Source organism: Mustelus asterias, unplaced genomic scaffold (genome assembly GCF_964213995.1).
Source record: "Mustelus asterias unplaced genomic scaffold, sMusAst1.hap1.1 HAP1_SCAFFOLD_76, whole genome shotgun sequence".
NCBI classification, from domain to species: domain Eukaryota; kingdom Metazoa; phylum Chordata; class Chondrichthyes; order Carcharhiniformes; family Triakidae; genus Mustelus; species Mustelus asterias.
The window spans coordinates 896,563-915,506 of record NW_027590135.1 but is presented as its reverse complement, the minus strand read 5'-3'; the positions used below and the strand labels follow the sequence as shown (position 1 = coordinate 915,506).

Below are 18,944 nucleotides of genomic sequence, written 5' to 3'. Positions count from 1 at the left end.
ACTCGGGTAGTGCACTAGAAAGCTTTAGATTGGCTAAGAGGGAGTTGAAGAGCGAGCTTAGAAGGGCTAAAAGGGGACATGAGAAGACTTTGGCGGATAGGGTTAAAGAGAATCCTAAGGCGTTCTATAGGTATGTCAAGAACAGAAGGTTGGTTAGGGCAAGTTTAGGGCCAGTTATAGATGGCAGAGGGAAGTTATGTGTGGAACCGGAGGAGATTGGTGAAGCATTGAACCAATATTTCTCTTCGGTGTTCACGCAAGGGGACATGAATATAGCTGAGGAGGACACTGGGTTGCAGGGGAGTAGAATAGACAGTATTACAGTTGATAAGGAGGATGTACAGGATATTCTGGAGGGTCTGAAAATAGATAAATCCCCTGGTCCGGATGGGATTTATCCAAGGATTCTCTGGGAGGCAAGAGAAGTGATTGCAGAGCCTCTGGCTCTGATCTTCAGGTCGTCGTTGGCCTCTGGTATAGTACCAGAAGATTGGAGGTTAGCGAATGTTGTCCCATTGTTTAAGAAGGGGAACAGAGACTTCCCCGGGAATTATAGACCGGTGAGTCTCACTTCTGTTGTCGGCAAGATGTTGGAAAAAATTATAAGGGATAGGATTTATAGTTATTTGGAGAGTAATGAATTGATAGGTGATAGTCAGCATGGTTTTGTGGCAGGTAGGTCGTGCCTTACTAACCTTATTGAGTTTTTTGAGAAAGTGACCAAGGAGGTGGATGGGGGCAAGGCAGTGGACGTGGTATATATGGATTTTAGTAAGGCGTTTGATAAGGTTCACCATGGTAGGCTTCTGCAGAAAATGCAGATGTATGGGATTGGGGGTGATCTAGGAAATTGGATCAGGAATTGGCTAGCGGATAGGAAACAGAGGGTGGTGGTTGATAGTAAATATTCATCATGGAGTGCGGTTACAAGTGGTGTACCTCAGGGATCTGTTTTGGGGCCACTGCTGTTTGTAATATTTATTAATGATCTGGATGAGGGTATAGTTGGGTGGATTAGCAAATTTGCTGATGACACCAAAGTCGGTGGTGTGGTAGACAGTGAGGAAGGGTGTCGTAGTTTGCAGGAAGACTTAGACAGGTTGCAAAGTTGGGCCGAGAGGTGGCGGATGGAGTTTAATGCGGAGAAGTGTGAGGTAATTCACTTTGGTAGGAATAACAGATGTGTTGAGTATAGGGCTAACGGGAGGACTTTGAATAGTGTGGAGGAGCAGAGGGATCTAGGTGTATGTGTGCATAGATCCCTGAAAGTTGGGAATCAAGTAGATAAGGTTGTTAAGAAGGCATATGGTGTCTTGGCGTTTATTGGTAGGGGGATTGAATTTAGGAGTCGTAGCGTTATGTTGCAACTGTACACAACTCTGGTGCGGCCGCACTTGGAGTACTGTGTGCAGTTCTGGTCCCCACATTACAGGAAGGATGTGGAGGCTTTGGAGAGGGTGCAGAGGAGGTTTACCAGGATGTTGCCTGGTATGGAGGGGAGATCCTATGAGGAGAGGCTGAGGGATTTGGGATTGTTTTCGCTGGAAAGGCGGCGGCTAAGAGGGGATCTCATTGAAACATATAAGATGATTAGAGGTTTAGATAGGGTGGATAGTGATAGCCTTTTTCCTCTGATGGAGAAATCCAGCACGAGGGGGCATGGCTTTAAATTGAGGGGGGGTAGTTATAGAACCGATGTCAGGGGTAGGTTCTTTACCCAGAGGGTGGTGAGGGATTGGAATGCCCTGCCAGCATCAGTTGTAAATGCGCCTAGTTTGGGGGCGTTTAAGAGATCCGTAGATAGGTTCATGGACGAAAAGAAATTGGTTTAGGTTGGAGGGTCACAGTTTTTTTTTTAACTGGTCGGTGCAACATCGTGGGCCGAAGGGCCTGTTCTGCGCTGTAATGTTCTATGTTCTATGTTCTATGTTCTATGCTGATGCATTTTCACAGTATTTCTAGCTTGTGTGCATATACACGTGATTCACTGCAGATTGAGGCATTTAACGAGAGAAATGAAGCGAATGTAAATATCTGTCTGCAAACTCCACGTCAAAGTCACAAATGCATTGGTGTTGATTTCAAGAGATTTTATTATCAGTATTAACAGAGGATGATTTTGATCCATCAACTTCTGGGTTATGGGCCCAGCACGATTCCGCTGTGCCACTCTGCTACAGCACTCTGAACTTTTGCTGCCCATTAATATAGCCAGAGAAATATTCATTTCTGTATTGTTATTTAACCCCAACACCAGTGTATCGTCCATAGTTGACCCTGAAAATGTGATGTGAGCTTCCCCCTTGAACCGCTGCAGTCCCTGAGGCGTAGGTACTGCCACAGTGCTCGTAACCGAATCGTGTTCGGGAGGTTGTTCCAGAATTTTGCGACAGTGAACGTACGGTGACATTTTTCCAAGCCAGGACGGTGAGTGCCTTGGAGGACAACTTCTAGGTGCTGGTGTTCCCATGTATCTGCTGCCACTGACCTTCTAGACGGTAGCAGTCGTGGGTTTGATTGTGCTGTCCAAGAAGAGTAGATGAAGAAAAACTGTTCCCATTGGCAGAGTGGAGAAGGATGTTTTTTTAATGTGCTGAGAGATTAGGACCTGGAAAGCACTGCCTGAGCGTGTGGCAGAGACAGCATCAAATCAGGATTGTCAGGGGAAAGGAATTAGCACTTGAAGAGAAATGATTTGCAGGTTTATGATACAATGTTTGGGAAAGGGACGAGATGAGTTGTTCTTGTTCAGGACAGCACACAGACAAAGGGTGTAATGGTCTCTCTCTCTCTCTTTTGTATCTATTCTAAGATTCAACAGGTGCTGGACGTATTCTGTCTCCGGTACAACATAAGTGTGTGATATTCATTCTAAATCCAGCTGAGACACTTTGCAAATCTGTACTCATTCTACCCGGAAGATATCGAATTCAAATTGGGCCTTTTGATGCACTTAATACATGATTCCGCACGATCCTCTGCTCAAATCTTTAATGTAACATCATCTGCTTATCTCTGAATTCCATTCTCCATCGTCTCATTACCTAGATTTCCCTTCAATACAGCTGAACTAATCGAGTCAACTGCTCCAGCCTATACCAAGTTCCAAATTATACCGACCTCATGGGAAAGTACATTAATATTGAATTCTCTATTGGATTTAATGCTGATATCCAATCATTAATTCCTGTTTGATCTGACTCTGCAACACTGACAGTTCATGGAGGTATCTTCCGCTCTGTTTCAGTTCTGGGTTGCGGCCAGTCGATGTTAGCACACTCTGGCAGACTAAAGTTTATGCTTTGGAGATGTTTGTGAACAGAACTCCCACTCACCTGCCGAAGGAGCAGCGCCCCGAAAGCTAGTGGCGTTTGCTACCAAATACACCTGTTGGACTTTAACCTGGTGTTGTTAGACTCCTGACTGAAGTTTCGACATTGTCTGTTGTGACCCTATCAGTTGCCTAAATTTCAGCCTGCCGACAATGTGCCGACATCTACTGGCCGCAACCCAGAACTGCAACAGAGCGGAAGAGATTAACATGAGTTGTCCCTGTTGCAGAGGCAGACCAAACAGGAATTAATGATTGGATGTCAGCATTAAATCCCATAGAGAATTCAATATTAATGTACTTTCCCATGTAGTCGGTTTAATTTGGAACTTGTTATATTGAATGATATTGAACGGGATAGTTTCCTTGAACAGCATGTTACGGAACCGACGAGGGAACGAGCTATTTTGGATCTGGTATTGTGTAACGAGGTAGGTAGAATTAAGGATCTTATTGTGAAGGACCCTCTTGTGTCTAGTGACCACAATATGGTCGAATTTCTGATTCAGATGGAAGAGGAGAAAGTTTGGTCCCAAACCAGTGTCCTCTGTTTGAACAGAGGGAAATATGATAGGATGAGGGATGAATTGGCTAAGGTCGACTGGGAGAGCAGGCTGGCAGGTAGGATAGCTGAGGAACAGTGGAGGATTTTTAAGGAGATTCTTTTCAGTTCTCAGCAAAAATATATTCCAGCAAAAAACAAGGATTGTAAGAAAAGGGAGAACCAGCCGTGGATAACGAAGGAAATAAAGGAGAGTATTAAAATAAAAGCAGCTGCGTACAGAGTGGCCAAAAATAGTGGAGAAACAAGTGATTGGGAAAAATTTAAGAAACAACAAAGAGAGACTAAGAAAGCGATAAAGAAAGGAAGGATAGACTATGAAGCTAGGCTAGCAATTAATATAAAAAATGATAGTAAAAGTTTTTATAAATATATAAAAAGGAATAGAGTGGCTAGAGTGAATGTTGGAGCCTTGGAGGACGAGGGGGGGGGAGTTAATAGTGGGAAATGAGGATATGGCTGAGTCTTTAAATAAGTTTTTTGTGTCGGTCTTCACGGTGGAGGACACAAATAGTTTGCCAAATATGAACGATAGAGGGTTGGCAGCAGGAGAAATACTTAATACAATTAATGTTACCAGAGAGGCAGTGCTGGGTAGACTAATGGGACTGAAGGTGGACAAGTCCCCGGGTCCGGATGGAATGCATCCCAGGGTATTGAAAGAAATGTCAGAGGTAATAGTGGATGCGTTAGTGATTATTTATCAAAACTCGTTGCATTCTGGGGTAGTGCCGGTTGATTGGAAAACGGTTAATGTTACGCCGCTGTTTAAAAAAGGAAGGAGACAAAAGGCGGGTAACTATAGGCCGGTCAGCTTAACGTCTGTAGTAGGGAAAATGCTGGAATCCATTATTAAAGAGGAGATAGCAGGGCATCTGGATAGAAAATGTTTCGATCAATCAGACGCAGCATGGATTCATGAGGGGAAAGTCGTGCTTGACGAACATGTTGGACTTTTATGAAGATGTGACGAGGGCGGTTGATGGAGGAGAACCGGTGGATGCGGTGTTTTTGGATTTCCAAAAGGCGTTTGATAAGGTGCCCCATAAAAGGCTGCTGAAGAAGATTAGGGCACACGGAGTTGGGGGTGGTGTGTTAAAGTGGATTGGGGACTGGCTATCCGACAGGAAGCAAAGAGTCGGAATAAATGGGTGTTTTTCCGGTTGTTGGAAGGTAACTAGTGGCGTGCCACAGGGATCGGTACTCGGGCCGCAACTGTTTACCATTTATATAGATGATCTGGAGGAGGGGACGGAGTGTAGGGTAACGAAGTTTGCAGACGACACAAAGATAAGTGGACAAGTGAATCGTGTGGAGGACGGAGAAGATCTGCAGAGAGATTTGGACAGGCTGAGTGAGTGGGCGAGGATATGGCAAATGGAGTATAACGTTGAGAAATGCGAGGTTATACACTTTGGAGGAAATAATAACAAATGGGATTACTATCTCAATGGAAACAAATTAAAACATGCTACCGTGCAAAGGGACCTGGGGGTCCTTGTGCATGAGACGCAAAAGCCCAGTCTGCAGGTACAACAGGTGATCAAGAAGGCAAATGGGATGTTGGCCTATATTGCGAAGGGGATAGAATATAAAAGCAGGGATGTCTTGATGCACCTGTACAGGGCATTGGTGAGGCCGCAGCTGGAATACTGTGTGCAGTATTGGTCCCCTTATATGAGGAAGGATATATTGGCATTGGAGGGAGTGCAGAGAAGGTTCACCAGGTTGACACCGGAGATGAGGGGTTTGGATTATGAGGAGAGGCTGAGGAGATTGGGTTTGTACTCGTTGGCGTTTAGAAGGATGAGGGGGATCTTATGGAGACTTATAAGATAATGCGGGGGCTGGATAGGGTGGAGGCGGAGAGATTCTTTCCACTTAGTAAGGAAGTTAAAACTAGAGGACACAGCCTCAAAATAAAGGGGGGTCGGTTTAAGACAGAGTTGAGGAGGAACTTCTTCTCCCAGAGGGTGGTGAATCTCTGGAATTCTCTGCCCACTGAGGTGGTGGAGGCTACCTCGCTGAATATGTTTAAAGCGCGGATGGATGGATTCCTGATCGGTAAGGGAATTAAGGGTTATGGGTATCAGGCGGGTAAGTGGTACTGATCCACGTCAGATCAGCCATGATCTTATTGAATGGCGGGGCAGGCTCGAGGGGCTAGATGGCCTACTCCTGCTCCTATTTCTTATATTCTTATGTTCTTATGAACCTGGGACGGAGGAATTTAGGAATACTAAATGCATTGGCCTTATCATTTCCAAATCTATCAATAGGCTGCTTTCCCCTGTATTCATCATTTCAATCCCGAAAAATCAGCAAAGGCTATGCTTTTTAAGTGAAAATGTTAGTACCGGCAGGCATTTTATTTTGAACCAAGTGGCATTTTGAATCATTGCTGTTTAGCATAGTTGGAATTTCATTAAGCAACAGCTTAATTATTAGTGCAAACCTATTAAAACATCGGACACAGTAAACTTTACTTACCTTTGATTGGGGATGGTATATAGAGAGAAACTTTATTTTCTTGATTTATATTACTGACTTATATCTTGGTGTATAGATTTCAATCTCAAAATTTGCCAATGATGGAAGACTTGGAATATAATGAACTTGAGTGAGAAGGATGTTGCACGACTTCAAGAAGATATAGACAGGCATTTGGAATGGGCAGACACATGGCACATGACATTTAATTTGAGGATTTTCACAGTAATTTCATTGCAGTGTTAATGTCAGCCTACTTGTGACTAATAAATAAACTTTAATTTATGTAACAAGTGTGAAGTGATACATTGAAGTCCGAAGGTCGATGAGAGGTGATATCCTCTTCCTAATCCATGTTGTAACTTTACCATGATGTGGAGATGCCGGCGTTGGACTGGGGTAAACAAAGTAAGAAGTTGAACAACACCAGTGTAAAGTCGAACAGGTTTATTTGGTAGCAAAAGCCACACAAGCTTTCGGAGCCCTAAGCCACTTCTTCAGGTGAGACACCTTTACCTTACCAAGATTCCAGAGTTTATTTACCCATCTCAAAACTCAGAACAACTTTCCATGATGCAAAACCTGAAAATATTATGCACCGAATGAAGGAGGAAATTGATCGTCGTCAAGAAGGTATAAACTGGGTGACGGAATGGGGCAATTACGTGACAGATACAATTTAATGAATGTAAAAAAGTATGAGGTGATACATTTCGTTCAGAAGGTCGAGGAAAGGTGATACGAAATAAAGAGTATACCTTTACCCGTCCTAATCGCGATTGAACCTTTACCATGCCAAGATTCCACAGCCTATTCACCCATCTCAGACCCCATTGAATATCCAGCCTGCAGTCTACATTGCACATTCTATTTGTACAGTGACCATTAAACATTTAGCGTTCCCACTTTCCTATTTACCTTCACCCTGCCACGTCTTCGTGTTCCGTCACACAACCCAGTCAACATTGGCACCTCCACTTTGTCCACTGCCAATGGTGGTTTCTGCTGCCCAATCCTCATTGTGTTTCAGCTTGCTGAGTTATATTGATCAGATTGCACACTGCTTCACCTTTTTTATTCTCCGTGAATAATAAATGAACAAATAGACCCATCCATGATTAAACACTATCACTTTTTAATGTTTAGCGGTGAGTTTCATGAAGTGCCGTGTGTGATTCCCTTCTTTATGCTTCTGTACAAATTTGGTCAAAGGGAAATTAGGGTGGTTCTTGATTAATAAGGTGGTCAGGGGTTATTGGGAATGGGCAGGGGAATGTGGATGAGAAAGATATCAGCCATGATTGAATGGTGGAGCAGACTCGATGGGCCGAGTGGCCTAATGTTGCTCCTATGCCTGGTCTTATTGTCTTATCCAAATATATCTTGAATTCTCTTCTCCTTAACAAAGAACTGAGCGGGTGATGGACACAGTTCCAAAAGTGTTTTTTTTAAAAAGAGAATGGATTTCAATATTTACACATCTCAGGGTGATATCAATGCTGGGAGAGATTTTCAGGCTGTAGCAACTAGAAAAACAATTAATTTTATTAATTCGAATTGTTCAAAATCATACAATGGAGCGTCCATGTGGATGAAAGGAAACTTTAAACTGTGCTGCTGTGCAGTGCTTCAGGAACTTGTTTCACAGAAATCTTCATTCATCAAAAGTGTTGCCTCACCTGCTGAGCTGTTTCCAGCATTTTCTGTTTGTGTTTCAGATTTCCAGCAACCACACTATTTTGCTCTGTTTTCTGTGCAGGTGTTTAACTGGAACAGGGAACACTTTCTGATCAGCACTGTGACAGGCAGACTCGAATGTGGCTCCAGACGATCAAACCTGCGAGATTGTCCAGGAGAATGAGGAAGAGAGAGAGAGGGAGCAGCATTCTGTGCTGGACAGATTTCGTTTATAGAGGACACAAATATGTGTATTTGCACAGCGCTTTTCACAGACATAAGATGTCCTGATACGACTTGTAATCAATGAAGTTCCTCTTCACAGTTCTCGATGTTGTAGTTACGAGATTGTTGGACTTTCCGAGAGTTTCTACATTGTCAAAAATCATACATGAGCTTCTAAATTCAGTTTCGTGCGTAGAAGTCTGTGGCCCAATGGGTAGTGTTTTGGACTTCTAAATGGTAGTCAGCTTTTAAGCGGTTGTGGCTTAGAATCCCAGCAAACTCCAATTTTGGATCAGGTGGGTCGTCGGTTCAGAGCTTCAGCTTTTTAGGTGTCCAGATAACTGACAACCTGTCCTGGTCCCCCCATACCTCTACTTTCTCAGAAGACTAAGGAAATTTGGCATGTCAGCTACGACCCTCACCAACTTTTGCAGATGCAATATAGAAAGCATTCTTTCTGGTTGTATCGTAGCTTGGTATGGCTCCTGTTCTGTCAAGACCGCAAGGAACTACAAACGGTTGTGAATGTAGCCCAATCCTTCACGCAAATCAGCCTCCCATCCATTGACTCTGGCTGCACTTCCGACTGCCTCGGCATAGCAGCCAGCATAATTAAGGACCCCACGCACCCCGGACATTCTCTTTTCCACCTTCTTCCGTCGGGAAAAAGATACAAAAGTCTGAGGTCACGTACCAACAGACTCAAGAACAGCTTCTTCCCTGCTGCTGTCAGACTTTTGAATGGACTTACCTTGCATTAAGTTGATATTTCTCTCCATCCTAGCTATGACTGTAACACTACATTCGGCACTCTCTCATTTCCTTCTCTATGAACGGTATGTTTTGTTTGTATAGCGCGCAAGAAACAATACTTTTCACTGTATGTTAATACATGTGACAATAATACATCAAATCAACAGAGAGGGAAAGTTGCGGCAACATTTTCTGCTCTGCCATCTTTCCACGCTGTTTCTGTTTACTCGGTTCCCAGAAAAACCACGGACTTGAGAATAAATCGCAAATCCTGTTTTTCTTTAATAGTGTTTGGCACAACGTTCGCCAGTTCGGTTAGTAACAGTAAGAACATCAGAACATAAGAACATGAGAAATAGGAGCAGGAGTAGGCCATCTAGCCCCTCGAGACTGCCCCGCCATTCAATAAGATCATGGCTGATCTGATAGTGGATTAATTCCACTTACCCACCCGCTCCCCAGAACCCCGAATTCCCTTATTGATCAGAAATCTATCTCCCTGTGACTTAAACATATTCAACGAGGTAACCTCCACTGCTTCAAACGGCAGAGAATTCCAGAGATTCACTACCCTCTGAGAGAAGACGTTCCTCCTCAACTCTGTCTTAAACTGACTCCCCCTTATTTCCTCTAGTTCTTGTTTCCTTTCTAAGTAGAAAGAATCTCTCTGCCTCTACCCTGTCGAGCCCCTTCATTATCTTATATGTCTCTATAAGATCTCCCCTCAGCCTTCTAAACTCCAACGAGTACAGGCCCAATCTACTCAATCTCTCCTCATAAGCTAACCCCCTCATCTCCGGTATCAACCTGGTGAACCTTCTCTGTAATCCCTCCAAGGCCAATACATCCTTCCGCAAATAAGGGGACCAAAATTGCACACAGTACTCCAGTTGCGGCCTCACCTGTACCTTGTACAATTGCAGCGAGACCTCCCTGCTTTTATACTCCATCCCCTTCGGGATAAAGGCCAACATTCAATTTGCCTTCTTGATCACCTGCTGCACCTGCAAACTGAGGTTTTGCGATTCATGCGCAAGGACCCCCGGGTCCCTCTGCACAGTCGAATGTTGTAATTTTTCACCATTTAAATAATAGTCCATTTTACTATTATTCCATCCAAAGTGGATAACCTCAAACTTGTGAACGTTATACTCCATCTGCCAGATCCTCGCCCACTCACCTAGCCTATCCAAATCTCTCTGCAGACCTTCCGCATCCTCCACACAATTCGCTTTCCCACTCATCTTTGTATCATCCGCAAACTTTGTTACCCTACACTCGGTCCCCTCCTCCAGATCGTCTATGTATATGGTGAACACTTGAGGCCCCAGCACCGATCCCTGTGGCACGTCACTTGTCACCAACTGCCAACCAGAAAACCACTCATTTATTCCAACTCTCTGCTTCCTGTTAGATAGCCAATCCTCAAGCCACGCTAACACTTTACCCCCAACTCCGTGTCCCCTAATCTTCTGCAGCAAACATTTGTGAGGCACCTTATCGAACGCCTTCTGGAAATCCAAAAATACCACATCCACCAGCTTCCCTCTGTCAACCGCACTCGTTACATCTTCATAAAAATCCAGTAAATTCGTCAAACACGACTTTCCCTTCATGAATCCATGCTGCGTCTGGTTGATCAAACCATTTTTTCCCAGGTGTCCTGCTATTTCTTCTTTAATGATGGATTCCAGCAATTTCCCAACTACGGACGTTAAGCTAACCGGCCTGTAGTTACCCACATTATGTCCACCTTTTTTAAACAGTGGCGTCACATTAGCTGTTTTCCAATCAGCTGGCACTTCCCCAGAGTCCAGTGAAATTTGATAAATTACAACCAACGCATCCGCTGTTACTTCTAGCATTTCTTTCAGTACCCTGGGATGCATTCCATCCGGGCCCGGGGACTTGTCTACCTTTAGTCCCATTAGCCTACCAAGCACTACCTCTTTAGTAATAGTAATCGTTTTAAGGACCTCACCCCCGACAGTCCCACGACCATCAATTTTCGGTAAGCTATTTGTGTCCTCTACCGTGAAGAACGACACAAAAAACTTGTTTAAGGCCTCGGCCATTTCCTCATTTCCCATTATTAAATCCCCCTTCTCGTCTTCTAAGGGTCCAACATTTACTTTAGCTATTCTTTTCCTTTTTATGTATTTGTAAAAACTTTTACTATCAGTTTTTATATTTTGTGCTAGTTTAGTTTCATAATCTATTTTTCCTTTCTTTATCGCCTTCTTAGTAGTTCTTTGTTGTTTTTTAAAGCTTTCCCAATCATCTAATTCCCCACTAGTTTTGGCCACACTGTACGCATCGGTTTTTAATTTAATACTCTCCTTTATTTCCTCAGTTATCCACGGCTGGTTATCCCTTTCCTTACATTCCTTTTTTATCACAGGAATATATTTTTGCTGAGTACTGAGGAAAATCTCCTTAAAAATCCTCCACTGTTGCTCAGCTTTCCTACCAACAAGTCTGCGCTCCCAGACTACATTAGCCAATTCTGCCCTCATCCTTTTGTGCTCCCCTCTGTTCAAGCAGAGAACGCTGGTTTGGGACCCTGTAACATCCTGTTCAATTAGATATTTAGCTTATTTACACGAAACGAACCTTAAAGAAGATGAAGGAACACACACAAACAAACAATTTATAAATAAATATAAATAATAAATACATGAAGGGTGGATCAGTAAATTTGCTGATGACACCAAGATTGGTGGAGTAGTGGATGAGGTGGAGGGCTGTTGTAGGCTGCAAAGAGACATAGATAGGATGCAAAGCTGGGCTGAAAAATGGCAAATGGAGTTTAACCCTGATAAATGTGAGGTGATTCATTTTGGTAGGACTAATTTAAATGTGGATTACAGGGTCAAAGGTAGGGTTCTGAAGACTGTGGAGGAACAGAGAGATGTTGGGGTCCATATCCACAGATCTCTAAAGGTTGCCACTCAAGTGGATAGAGCTGTGAAGAAGGCCTATAGTGTGTTAGCTTTTATTAACAGGGGGTTGGAGTTTAAGAGCCGTGGGGTTATGCTGCAACTGTACAGGACCTTGGTGAGACCACATTTGGAACATTGTGTGCAGTTCTGGTCACCTCACTATAAGAAGGATGTGGAAGCGCTGGAAAGAGTGCAGAGGAGATTTACCAGGATGCTGCCTGGTTTGGAGGGTAGGTCTTATGAGGAAAGGTTGAGGGAGCGAGGGCTGTTCTCTCTGGAGCGGAGCAGGCTGAGGGGAGACTTAATAGAGGTTTATAAAATGATGCAGGGGATAGATAGAGTGAACGTTCAAAGACTATTTCCTCGGGTGGATGGAGCTATTACAAGGGGGCATAACTATAGGGTTCGTGGTGGGAGATATAGGAAGGATATCAGAGGTAGGTTCTTTACGCAGAGAGTGGTTGGGGTGTGGAATGGACTGCCTGCAGTGATAGTGGAGTCAGACACTTTAGGAACATTTAGGCGGTTATTGGATAGGCACATGGAGCACACCAGGATGATAGGGAGTGGGATAGCTTGATCTTGGTTTCAGATAAAGCTCGGCACAACATCGTGGGCCGAAGGGCATGTTCTGTGCTGTACTGTTCTATGTTCCATGTTCTATGTATAATAGTGTCCTGCAAAGAGCTGTTGTTGTTCCGATGTATGTGCTGCGCTTTCCCTTCTAGGTTGGAGTGGTAGCGAGCTTGGAAGGTGCTGTCAAAGGAGCCTTGGCGAATTTCTGCAGTGCAACGTGTCGATGGGGCACACTGCTGCCATTGTGCGACCGTGGTGCAGGGAGTGAATGTGTGTGGATGGGAAGCGAATGAAATTAGATGCTTTATCCTGGATTGTGTCAGACAGACGTAGTGTTGCTCAAGATGCAGACACCCAGGAATGTTACCTCTGGAAACCAGGTGCTCTGACTTCCTCCCACATTCAAAAGATGTGCAGGTTGGGTGGATTGGCCATGCTAGGTTGCCCCTCTGTTTCCCAAGATGTGCAGGTTAAGTAGATTGGCGGGGTGGATGCATGGCGCTCTGGGGATAAGGCCTGCGTGGAATGCTCTGTCGGAGAGTCGGTACAGATTCAATGGGCGGAACGTTCTCCTTCAGTACTGTTGTGATTCTATGATTCTAAGGCAAACGGACTGTGTTAGAAATTCACTAAGAGAAAGGGGAAAGCTGTGTTTGGAGCATTAAAAGGAGTGAGTTTGTTGCAGTTTACTTCAAGCGAGAGCTGATGAAAAATCCTGTATCCTCTAAATAAACAGCAGAGATATTTGCGGGAAGTATCGAAATGTGGTTATTTTGTATCTCTGCAGAACACCTACTGGAAAGTGAAAAACAATATTAACTTGCAAGAAAGTGATATTTGGCCTTGTGCGATAGCAGAGATCACTTGAAAGAGATTTAACCAGCTCAGCCGCAGAACCCGATAGTCTTTGTCGCACTACAATGGAATGTCGGAAATAAATTTCAGCTGTGTTAGTATCTGTGAAAATAGAGATAGCTCACATTTCAAATCTTGGCCTTTCACTAGACCGACCTGTTTCTCTCTCCACAGATGTAATGGGTTGGGTATAGAATCATAAGTCAAAAAAATACAGAATCCCTACAGTGGCCAATCGAGACTGCACCAATTTCCCAGTAAACCTTTCAAATCTGCCCTTCCCCGACATTGTCCATCAGAGATTATCACACACATCACTCAGTGAAACCACTCGGCTAAAGATTGAGCGGCCTATCGTGAGCTGGGTTCCGTTTACTGTGTTCAGATACATATCTGATATAAAAGTAGCCATGTTCAGGATGTGATTCACACACCCATTTTTCTGCTCTGAATTCAGATGTGCTCCTCCTGTGACAGGAGATGATTTCTTTAGAACTTCATTTATACGGGACATGTGTCTCGCTGGCCCGGGAAGCATTTATTGTCCAGAATTAATTATCTCTCAGAATTTGACAGTGAATTCAGTACTGAGCCACTGCACACCTTTCCGGCAGGGAGTTCCAGGATTGCGAGCCAGCCACAGAAACGGCGATATATTTCCAAGTCAGGATGGCGTGTGTTCATCGGAGTGGGACTTGCAGATGGTCGTTTTTTTCTGTGCATCTGCTGCCCTTGTGCTTCCAGGTGGAAGATTTCGCGGGTTTGGATGGTGCCTGGCGTCGGAAGAAAAAGCAATACCAGGCGTGGAATTTGAACTCACGCCGCGAGAGGAGACAGCGACCTTAACACAGCGCCTTAAACAGCTCGGCCAGCCTGACTCCCTTGTTAGACAGCCGAGTCTGCACAAGTCGATTTAAATTCCATCTTCATTGTCATCTCATTTAAAATTCGATGTACTTTTCCATTTTTCAACCCCAGCCAGAGGCCCGCATCTGAGTCCCATCATTCCCGAAGCCGCCGGGTGGAGGGGGGGCGGGGTGAAGAGCTTCTTATTGCTGCATTGCTCTGTTTGCTCAAATCAACAAAGATCCAATTCCCGTCCTACCTGTTCCTTACACGAAGATTTTGAGATTGTAAAATCTGAGCAACGTGAAGTATCCAATTGGAGAGTTAGATCCTGGCAACAGGAATATGTCTCCACAGCTGCTTTCAGAACTGCTGAATATTTCCAGCATTTCCTGTTTCTCATTTTGTGTCTTCATTTCAGGAGTGCATTTACTGGCAACCCAAAACGTGTCTCTCGAACACAGCTCCAGACACAGCTGTTCTGTGATCTTCTCACAGACAAGTTCACTCTTCACCTTCTGACACACATGCTTTAAAATTGGCTGTTTTCACACTCAGCATCCTGAGGCATTGCCGTCAAACCTCTCCCCAACCCCACCCGCCCACCAGGGTCACAGGGGTAGAAGTGTTTTGTCATAGGATTTGACAAGCGCAGGAGCAGCACTGTGCTTGTGAGGGAAAAGAAGGGAGTAATCCACACTCACAAACAGACTGATAATGAGTCAATCTCTCTCTCTCCCTCGCGCACACACAAACACACACACGCACACACACACACACAGACACACACACATACATCCCCTGCCACGGCAGATGGTGAAATTCGAAATCAATAAAAATATCTGCACTAATGACCTTGAATCGATTGTCGTAAAAAAAAACTGATTCTGTAATGTTCTATGGGGAAGGGTTTCTTGGTCTGGCCGACATGTGACTTCCGACACACAGCAATGTAGTTCACCCTGAGCTGCTCTTGGAGTTGACCTACCAAAGCATTCGGTTTGAGGGAAATTTGGAGGCGATGGTTTTGTGGTATCATTGCTGGAATATTAATCCAGAAATTCAGTTAATATTCTGGGGCCATTGCAGCTGGTGACGTTTGAATTCAATAAAAAATATCTGTGATCAAGAATGTACTGATGACCATGAAATTACTGACCATCGTCGGAAAAACTTATATTGTAAAGTAATGCCCTTTAGGGAACAACATCTGCCGTCCTTGCCCGGTCTGGCCTAAATGTGACTCCAGAGACACAGCAATGTGATTACTTCTCAACTGCCCTCGGTAGCTAGGTTTGAGCAATAAACTAACCTGGTGGAGTTTTTTGAAGAAGTGACGAGAATGGTTGACGAGGGAAGGGCCGTGGATGTCGTCTATATGGACTTTAGTAAAGCGTTTGACAAAGTCCCTCAAGGTAGGTTGGTGCACAAGGTTGGATCTCATGTGATAAAGGGGGAGGTGGCTAGATGGGTGGAGAACTGGCTTGGTCACAGAAGACAGAGGGTGGTAGTGGAAGGGTCTTTTTCCGGCTGGATGCCTGTGACTAGTGGTGTTCCGCAGGGCTCTGTATTGGGACCTCTGCTGTTTGTGATTTATATAAACGATCTGGAAGAAGGTGTAACTGGGGTGATCAGTAAGTTTGCGGACGACACGAAAATGGCTGGACTTGCAGATAGTGAGGAACATTGTCAGAGGCTACAGAAGGATATGGATAGGCTGGAAATTTGGGCAAAGAAATGGCAGATGGAGGTCAATCCAGATGAATGCGAAGTGATACATTTGGTAGGACGAACGTAGGGGGGAGCTATACGATAAATGGCAGAACCATAAAGGGTGTAGATACGCAGAGGGACCTGGGGGTGCAAGTGCACAGATCCTTGAAGGTGACGTCACAGGTGGAGAAAGTAGTGAAGAAGGCATATGGCATGCTTGCCTTTATAGGACGGGGCATAGAGTATAAAAGTTGGGGTCTGATGTTGCAGTTATATAGAATGTTGGTTTGGCCGCATTTGGAATACTGCGCCGAGTTCTGGTCGCCACACTACCAGAAGGACGTGGAGGCTTTAGAGAAAGTGCAGAGGAGGTTTACCAGGATGCTGCCTGGTATGGAAGGGCTTAGTTATGAGGAGAGATTGGTTAACTGGGGTTGTTCTCACTGGAAAGACGGAGGATGAGGGGTGACCTAATAGAGGTGTATACAATTATGAAAGGCATAGATAGGGTGAACGGTGGGAAGCTTTTTCCCAGGTCGGTGGTGACGTTCATGAGGGGTCATGGGTTCAAGGTGAGCCGGGGGAGGTTTAACACGGATATCAGAAAGACGTATTTTACACAGAGGGTGGTAGGGGCCTGGAATGCGCTGCCGGGCAAGGTGGTGGAGGCGGACACACTGGGAACGTTTAAGACTTATCTAGATAGCCACATGAACGGAGTGGGAATGGAGGGATACAAAAGAATGGTCTCGTTTGGACCAGGGAGCGGCGCGGGCTTGTAGGGCTGAAGGGCCTGTTTCTGTGCTGTATTGTTCTTTGTTCTTTGTTCTTAAATGCTGCCCAGCCAGTGACGCCCAAGCCCCAAAATGAATAAAAACATAATGTTGGCTCTGTCAGCGACGCTGAAAAAAATGCATCGGAAATTCAAAATGAAGAGATCCATCAACTCGTTTACAATCCTCGAGATTGCAAATACGGAATGAATTCAAAACTAATTTTTACAGTTCCCGGAGCTGAGTGTCAGAACAAATCGCTTGTACACGCACAGTTCCATGACAGAATGAGAAAGGTCCCAACCCTCACACAGCAGCAGATAATGGAAAACACAGTCTGAATATGACACAGATATAAAGTTAAAGTCAGCATAGTCCCAAATGACCATCCACTGATCCCCATCTCAACAGGGAGGGTCTACTGGTGATGATTTAGTCTCAGGATTACCATACCTCAGCCGAGAGGCAAGGCTGAGAATATCTAAAGTGCTATCTAATAGCTAATCAGCATTTTCTTTGCAATACATTGTTATCAGATCCTTGCTTTTCGTTATAAAGCCACGGATACTGTCCGCTTTATTAACGGCACTTCCAACCTGTCCTGCCACCTTCAATGATTTATACAAATGCCCACCCATTTCCCGCTGTTCCTGCGCCTCGTTTTGTAATTATACCCTTTCTTTTATATTGTCTCTTTGTGTTTTTCCCACCAAAAGGAATCACTTAATTCTTCATCTGCCACATGTCCTCCCATTTGACCAACCTGTCTGTGTCCGATCGGAGGTCTACTGAAATTTCTGTAGCTCTTTTCAAAACCACAGGACGTCCCAAAATATTTTCATGACAATGAAGTATTTTTGAAACTATACAATTGCTCAATTTTTGAACTGTTTGTTCAACGACGTCAGAAATTCCCACATGGGAATGGGGAATAAATGCTGCAGCTGCGGCTCTGTGGCGCAAAGAATGACATGTTGGACTTCTCATCATTGTCTGGTGAGATATTCAAAGGTTGTGGGTCAGAATCTCATCGGAGTCGGCTTTTTAGATAAAGTTTGTAGAAATAAGGAACTGGCGTATCAATGTTCTCAGAGAAGTGAAACTGCCGCCTCGAACTTCATAGAATCCCCACAGTGCAGAAGAAGGACATTCGGCCCATCGAGCTGCACCGACAACAATCCGACGCAGGCCGCATCCCCGGAACCCCACATATTTACCGTGCTACAGTCGCACCTCACAATTTAGGGCAATTTAGTATGGCCAATCCAGCTAATCCAGCACGAATTTTAAAGACTGACCTGCCGATTCCGGAAAGACAAAATCTGCCACTCGGGCCGCAAATGAAGCTGGAGTCTACTTTGAGGCTTCTGAAACCACATGTTCTCGTGGTGCCAATCTCCCGCCCAAAGCTGGGGTCCTGATTTGAATCGATTGCCAGATCGAGTTTCTCATTGGATTAGGAATCTGGAATATGGATTTGAGTTGGAATATCCACCCATCAAGATTGTCCAACTCTGTGTCCAAACTTCATCTTGGTTCCGTGAATCTCAAAACACCAACGAATCATCAGTTCACACTCAATAAAGAGAAAATGCACCACCGACGAGGATGGGATTCGAACCCACGCGTGCAGAGCACAATGGATTAGCAGTCCATCGCCTTAACCACTCGGCCACCTCGTCATGCAATGGCTATTTTTCTAATCACCTCCTGTGATTTTAACACATGGAACAAAGAACACATTTCTCCTGTAGGATAATTTTGTGTTTTTACCTTCTTGTTAATTTTGTATCGCTGTTACTCTTTCATTCGATGTAAATCCCGAGAAAGAAAAGAGGGAGTCAATTCCCTGTTTGAGTTTTGAATTCACCGAACATAACCCAGATGTAAAAGAATAGTAAAAGCTGTGAGCTTGTGGCGCAACGGTAGCGCGTCTGACTCCAGATCAGAAGGTTGCGTGTTCAAATCACGTCAGGCTCATGGGGAATGACAGATCTCGAAACTATGGAAGGAGTTACATTTTATGAATACTTCCGGTTCGCATGCTCAGTACTTTTATATTTGAACAATGTGTCAGGGATGTGATTCGTGCATTGCTTGTAAAGTTAAAGCAAGGTTCACAGTCCCAAGTGTTTCTCGGGGTCATCAAAGGGGATAGATAACTGGTGGTGATTTAACCGAAGGAGTCGCACATCAGGCGA

General features: G+C 44.5%; 2 non-coding genes across 2 annotated transcripts; one reads left to right on the top strand and one right to left on the bottom strand.

Moving 5' to 3' along the window:
- Positions 1 to 18,343: 18,343 nt before the first annotated feature.
- Positions 18,344 to 18,425, bottom strand: trnas-gcu (transfer RNA serine (anticodon GCU)). Its single transcript has one exon. It is a non-coding gene; the product is annotated as a tRNA-Ser (tRNA).
- Positions 18,426 to 18,651: 226 nt separating this feature from the next.
- On the top strand, positions 18,652 to 18,723 carry trnaw-cca (transfer RNA tryptophan (anticodon CCA)). Its single transcript has one exon. It is a non-coding gene; the product is annotated as a tRNA-Trp (tRNA).
- Positions 18,724 to 18,944: the final 221 nt, after the last annotated feature.